Source organism: Danio rerio, chromosome 1, assembly GCF_049306965.1.
Source record: "Danio rerio strain Tuebingen ecotype United States chromosome 1, GRCz12tu, whole genome shotgun sequence".
Classification (NCBI taxonomy): domain Eukaryota; kingdom Metazoa; phylum Chordata; class Actinopteri; order Cypriniformes; family Danionidae; genus Danio; species Danio rerio.
In genome coordinates this window covers 18231635-18238656 of record NC_133176.1, presented here as the reverse complement: position 1 = coordinate 18238656, position 7022 = coordinate 18231635, and positions in this window count along the sequence as shown.

Sequence of the window (7022 nt, the reverse complement as noted above, 5' to 3'; positions counted from 1 at the left end):
AGAATTTACAGGTATTTTGGAAAGGATGTGTGAACGGTTTTTTCTGGAAAAATTCCGTAACGTCCTCACCTGTGTAAACAGCGCTTTTTTAATATACCGGTAAAGTCGTTCCGGAAATTTTCCGGATATTTACCGGTATCACTGTGTGAAAGGGGCTAAAGGCAAAAAAAAAAAAAAACACAAAATCATGATACATTTTTTTTTAATTAATGCACTTTCACAAGTGAAGTAATGCAGGTTTGAAACAAAATGAGTGTCAGTAAACTATGACAGAATTACATTATGGTTGAACTAAAATTCTTTTATTTATTTAACACAGAAATATAATTTTAGATTAAAACAGTTTTGAATAAAATAATACTCTTTTTGAGTATAAAATTCGTAATGAATGAGTTACTGAATCATTCATTAAGTTGATTCTTTAAATTGCTTAATCATTTCAAAACATAATATGGAAACTAATACAAAACAGAAAAGACACACTGTGCATTAACATACATTAACCAGATCGTCACAGTAAAATGATCCGCCAACTTATCCATTATGTTTTGCACAGCGAATGCCTTTCCAGCTGCAACCCAGTACTGGAAAACATCCATACGCACGTATTCACACACATACACTATGGTCAATTTAGTTTATTCAATTCACCTGTACCGCATGTCGCACGTCTTTGGACTGTGGGGGAAATCGGAGCACTTGGAGGAAATCCATGCGAACACAGGGAGAACATGCAAATTCCACACAGAAATACCAACTGACCCAGCTAAGGCTTCACCCAGTTAGCTAGTAAATATATAATAGTATTTTTTATTTTATATTTATACTAAATATAAAATAAAATTGCTCAAAACTATGCAGTGTTTGTACTTCCCATGTTTGTAGCAGCAAAATTACAGCGATATGTTGTGCATAGTATGGACAGTAAGCTTTTACTACAACTGTGTTATCTTCGGTCAAAGTCTGAAGTTGTCAATTCAAGTTTGTTTGTATAGCGCTTTTCACAACATTCATCATTTCTAAGCAGCTTTACAAAAGGTGGACGTTATTACATTAGTCAAAATCAGTAAAGTTAAAGAGCCCCTATTATGCATTATAAAAGGTCATATTTTAGTTTTAGGGGTCTCCAACAACAGGCAAGGTCAAAAAACATGCAAGGTCAAAAAACACTTTCATTGTCTTATAATGTGCATATTTTGTTCACCTAATTATCTAAACGACTCCCGTATGATTTAATCAGTGATTCATTTGTTCTCAAACCCCCCCTTTGCGTGAGGCTAATCTGCTGTGATTCATCCGATGACCCAGTCTGTTGTGATTGGTTGACTGGGGACATTGGTATGATTACAACTTACAACACACAATTAAACACATATTTTGCAAACTACAAAAACATAGCACATGGTTGGCTATTCTGTGGTATGTTGTGAAAATGAACCTTAATCCTTTATTTCCCACAGCCAAATCTCCATCTTTCAGTGATCGTCATCTTCATGTCATGATTAGTCCCATGATTCCCCATGTTCTGCTAGTGTCTGAAAGGAAGGGCGCGTTTACGTTTTACCAGATCCTGCACTTCATATTTGGTTATTAACTGTATAAACGTTGACGTGTTCAAGTAAATGATCCGAACCCAACACAATTTGTTTATTCGACTCTGAGTAAACTATTTTGCACACAGTGCACTTGCAGTTTTAAACCTCAGCTGGATGTTTTCATTGACTTAGTGCTGTTACACGCTGCATGAAAGGTCATTTTCAAAAACCCATAATAGGGCCTCTTTAAGGGGTGGTGTATGGTGGACAGTATGTAAACCTGCAGTTAGACAATATATAGTGTCCTTTCCAAAAAGTCGATGTTGTACAATACATTTTCAGTATATTTGTGTATTGCAATGTGACCAGGCCATATAACTTGACATTCACACAGAAGTAAAAATCCGTTCTGTGCTCTGAAAAAAAAAAAAAAAAACAACTACAGTAATTTTAGTGGATACCATCAAAACAGGGTTGGAATCTTTAATTTTAGTGACGTAACTTCATTCTATCGGTTTCATCACACACTGAGTGCTGCATATAGGAGATGCAAGATGACCGTTTAGGCATGATGGGTGTGTTAACTGTATTTAAAAAGATTAATTCTTTATCTTTTTGATCTAATTAAGCCCTGATATACATTGTCACCCCCAGAAGCTTATACTTGTGTCCAATCATGCAGAGTCTGCCATTCTGTTCCAGAAGCCACTGTATCATGGCTAATATTAGTTTGAAAGTCAGACCAATCACTATTTATATCACCCACCTGACTGATGACTGGCACTGCATGAGGAAATGAAAGACCAAGCTCTTTAAACTATTTATTAAGCCATCTTTCCCCTCTCTCTTGCTCATCGCCATCCCCTATTGCTTTGTGTCTCACACCACGTTGATGCTTGCTAAGGATGATAAATTCTCTATTCCACTTGAGGGGCGGAGGTAATGGGGCAGGCCGAACATGGAGACAAAAAGCCTCTCAACAAGGACAAGAGAAAGACACAGAACACAGATACAAACATCTCATTAAACTGTCCCATCACCATACTCGGTCCGTCCTGCTTCGAGTCTTATCATATGATTAAGTGTGTCTAGTCTACCGCAAGAAGATTATAATCGTATGTCTGATTTGTATAATGTTTAGCTTTTTATATGCAGTTGAAGTCCAAATTATTAACCCTCCCGTCATTTCTTATTTTAAACATTTCCCAAATGTTTAACAGAGCAAGTGATTTCCTATAATTTTTTTTTCTTCTAGAGAAAGTCTTATTTGTTTTATTTCGGCTGGAATAAAAGCAGTTTTTATTTTAAAAGCATTTTAAGGTGAATATTCTTAGCCCTCTTATGCAATAAATATTTAGATTGTCTACAGAACAAACCATTTTAATACAACGATTTGCCTAATTATCCTAGCCTGCCTAATTAACCTAATTATACGGTGGCCGAGAGAGCTTCAGAGCTGCAATTTAAGAAAACATGTGCAATTACAAAAAATTCCAGCAAATTGAGACAAGATCTTCATTCGTTTGACAGCACACGTGCTGCAAATCTTCACAATGTATACGCATTAAAAAATGCTGCATTTTCTTACAATTCAAACAAATTAGTAAAACATTTTGCATTTTCTTCCAACGCAAACAACTAGCAAAAAATTGTGCATTTTTTCACAAAACTTCCATAGTATGGAAATATGAAATGTTTTATCTTTCCATACTATATAGTAGTCCAAAAACAATATGCGAGCCAAGTAGTATGTCCGAATTCATAGAATTCGATAAACAATATTTAAGCTGCGGTCACACTTGACTTTTCTTCCCATAGACTTCCATTCATACGCACTCGAATGCGTCGGACCGGAAACGCAGGGTCATTTGTTAGGTTTTGCAGTTCGCTGCGGTGCAAAGTTCAAGCTTGGTGAACTTTGACCTGCGATATCACATCACTTGACTGCGTGAGACCAATCGAGGATCAAAACATGACCTCTGGACAGAATCCTAAAACATGGAGCAATCGCTCGCTTTTTTAATGTCTAATAATCTTGTTTAATCCCGCCCCATTTCGCAGCACCGTACGACAGAATTTCGCACACATAAACTCTAGTGTGACCGCAGCTTTAGAAAAACCTGGATGACTTCCGGCGAGATTCTGAAGTGTGCATTCGATGACACAGGCTGCATACGAAACAACCTATACTACTCAGTAGGTACTGAGGTAGTGCATTTGAATTTAAGTGTATAACTTGGCTGTTAAGCTGCACACAATATTTGGACACGACTGTTGGAATACGCCCCCTGTGGCAGTCGCACATAATTTTCAGTGTTGTCATGCAGCATGGGATAGAAGCTGATTCTTGTGGTGTCCGAAATAAAGTTATTACTCGTTTATGAATAGAAATGTTTTTTTAATAGAGACTTTTTCTGATTCAAAAATAACAAACAAACCTATTTCTCATCTTGACCTCCTTGGACAACACTTGAATACATCACATCCAGTCAGCTGATCGCATGCAGTCTAGTCGCAGAATTTAAAATATTTCAACGGATCCGCGCCTCACATTGGATCCGAATTTTCCTCATACGGAGATAATCGGATCTCCAAGCAGCTTCCGGAATACTCTCATTTAGAAGTTAATGGCATGTCGTATGTCTTTTGTTGTATGCAGTGGAAAGGCGGCTTTAGAAAAGTCCATTCTAAATCCATATGAATGTGAATAGTATGAATAGAACTTGGACGTACTACATCCACCATTTTGTCATGATCATGTGACCTACCCATTCATGAATTATCTCCAGGGGTATAATCGGATAGTGTAGCGTGCATCAGCAACACACTTCAGAATCTCGCCAGAAGTAGTAGGTTATTCGGGTACTTCCCACACTTATTTTCGAATTCTTTAAATTCGGACATACTACTCCGCTCGCATACTTTTTTTAACATACTATATAGTATGGAGCTATGTGATTTTGAACGCAGCCTCAGCCATTTCCAATGTGTTGTTTTTCCAGGTGTTGTGAGAAAATGCAGCTCGTTTTCGTAAATTGTTTGTGCTGTGAGAAAATGCGCGTTTTATTAAAGAACTATATGCACAGCTCAGCTAGTGTTTTTCAGCCAATGATGGACTTCTGGTGAAAGGATTATGTGACTATTTCAAATTTCATGAGGTTCCTTTTACAGCATTGATGATGTAATGTGTTTAAAACACCTTCAGTTAAAAAGACGAAAGACACAGACTCCATCACTAGCAATAGGCTAGTGCAAAAGCTTCAATGAAAATACTGGTATTAAATTAATTTCCATATTTTAAAGACATGGCACAGAAAAATATAATTTAATGCAGTGCTTCTTGTTTGGCCTGATACCCATTTTATATTGTATCTCAGTCAGGAGGTGAAAAGTTTTTTTTTTTAAGGAAACCAGATCTTAAACACAACAGTTTTGTATGGGATGACAATTCACCGGAAGCCCTGGGGCTGGGTGACTGAAAAATCTCTTGGAGAATGCAACATATTTTTTTATTTGGCTATACATTATAAGGATTTGGCGCACATGTGCAAACATGGGCGTTTTTTGTAAAAAAAAAAAAAAAAATTCTTAAATTGCAGCACATTAAGCTCTTTCGGCCACCGTGGCAAAAATAAAATAAATCAGTTATTAGAAATGAGTTATTAAAGCTATTATGTTTAGAAATGTGTTTAAAATATTCTATTCATTAAATAGAAGTTGGAGAAAAATATACAGGAGGGCTGATAATTTAAGGTCTTATAAATTGGACTCATTTCATTCCTGGTATGAAAATAATTTTGGGGTACTTTAACTTTTTATAGGTCATATTCTGTTCATTTAAGTGTTTTGGAGCGCTGTGCATGTGTGTGTGTGTGTCTGGAATTAATTCAAGTTTTTATGCCTATGCAAGCTCTCTTTGTCTTTCCTCCAGTGACCCTGTTCAACTCGTTTGTGTGTTTGCATTTAAAAGTTTACCCAGAATGCCACTGTCTTGTTTATTTTACTTCCTGGCAGTGTCACATAGTGATTTATCACATGCTCTGACCAGTTCCTCAGCAGGCCACCCTTTAATGAATGTCATTATAGCTCAGAGTTGATCCATGTGCACTGCTGATTTGATCGTTTAGATTTAATAGACATCTTAACAAGAACTGAATGTACAATGTAAGTGTGTACTCTTATTTAACTTACATTGTGATGTCTAAATATCCACACAAGGATAGTAAAACCTGACAATTTTAACTAGCAATCTCCACATGGGAAATACATTAAAATACTGAATTATACTCAAATGGAGACAGTTATTAGTATCTTTTATGTTTCTGTAGTGTTTAATCTGTCTGTGAAGTTTAGGTTTAGGGGAAAATATTGTTAGGGCAATATTAAATATATGACAGGGGTGTGTGTGTGTTTGTGTGTGTGGTGTGTGTGTGTATGACAGCGCTTCGTTATTGAAGTGGTCTGCTGAGGTTTTAAATAAGAGGGCTTCACCATGTTCAGAGCTATTTTGGTTTAAATAGTGGCTCACTCATGGTAGACACTGTGTCTGAGAGAGAAAGGGTCTGGAGACACACTGACCTACCACACTGACTTGCCACTGACTTTGACACAGCGGATGCCCTTCCAGCTGCAACCCAACACTGGGAAACATCCATACACACTCATTCACACATACATATGGACCATTTAGCCAACCCAATTCACCTGCACTGGAGAACCTGGAGGAAACCCACACGGACACGGGGAGAACCTGCAAACTCCATACAGAAATGCCAACTGACCTAGCTGAAGCTCGAACCAGCAACCTTCTTGCTGTAAGGCGACAGCACAACCTACTGTGCCTCTGCGCTGCTTGTTATAGCTATTTGTTATGTTAATATCTACAAGCTAACAAGCTACAAAAAATAAAACAATTTACATTTAAAGGATAGATGGATTCATAACGCACAATGTCTTATTTCGATACTGATGAATGATTTTGAGAACATCTCTCTGCACTTCGGCTTCTAGTCAGTTTTTCTGTCTAATAAAATGCTCTCTAGCTCCTCCCTCCTCTTAAATGATTGATATATAAAAAGCCACTAAAGTGGAAACTGATCACTCATTCATACAGTTGAATATGGGTATGATGGGATTAAAAAACCAGGCAGACTGTGGCTTTTAAAAGTTGTAAAAGGCTGAGCTCGGTGGCTCTGACTGAGCTGTGATAGAAGAAACAAAACACTAGCTATTAAAAAGGGACCAACAGCTTGATATTTCCTGACCTGTTTTCCTGTTTCAAAGGAAATTGTATTAATGCAGGTTTTTCAGGAGATATTTCTAATTAAAATACTGTCTGTAAATACAGTAATCTTTACAGTAATCTGCATTTTTCTCAGCACTTTCACAGCATCTTAAAAGCACTCATCCAATAAAAAGAGCAATTCTTATTCTTACATTTAGGGATTTTTTAAAATAAAATAAATAATAATAATAACAACAACAACA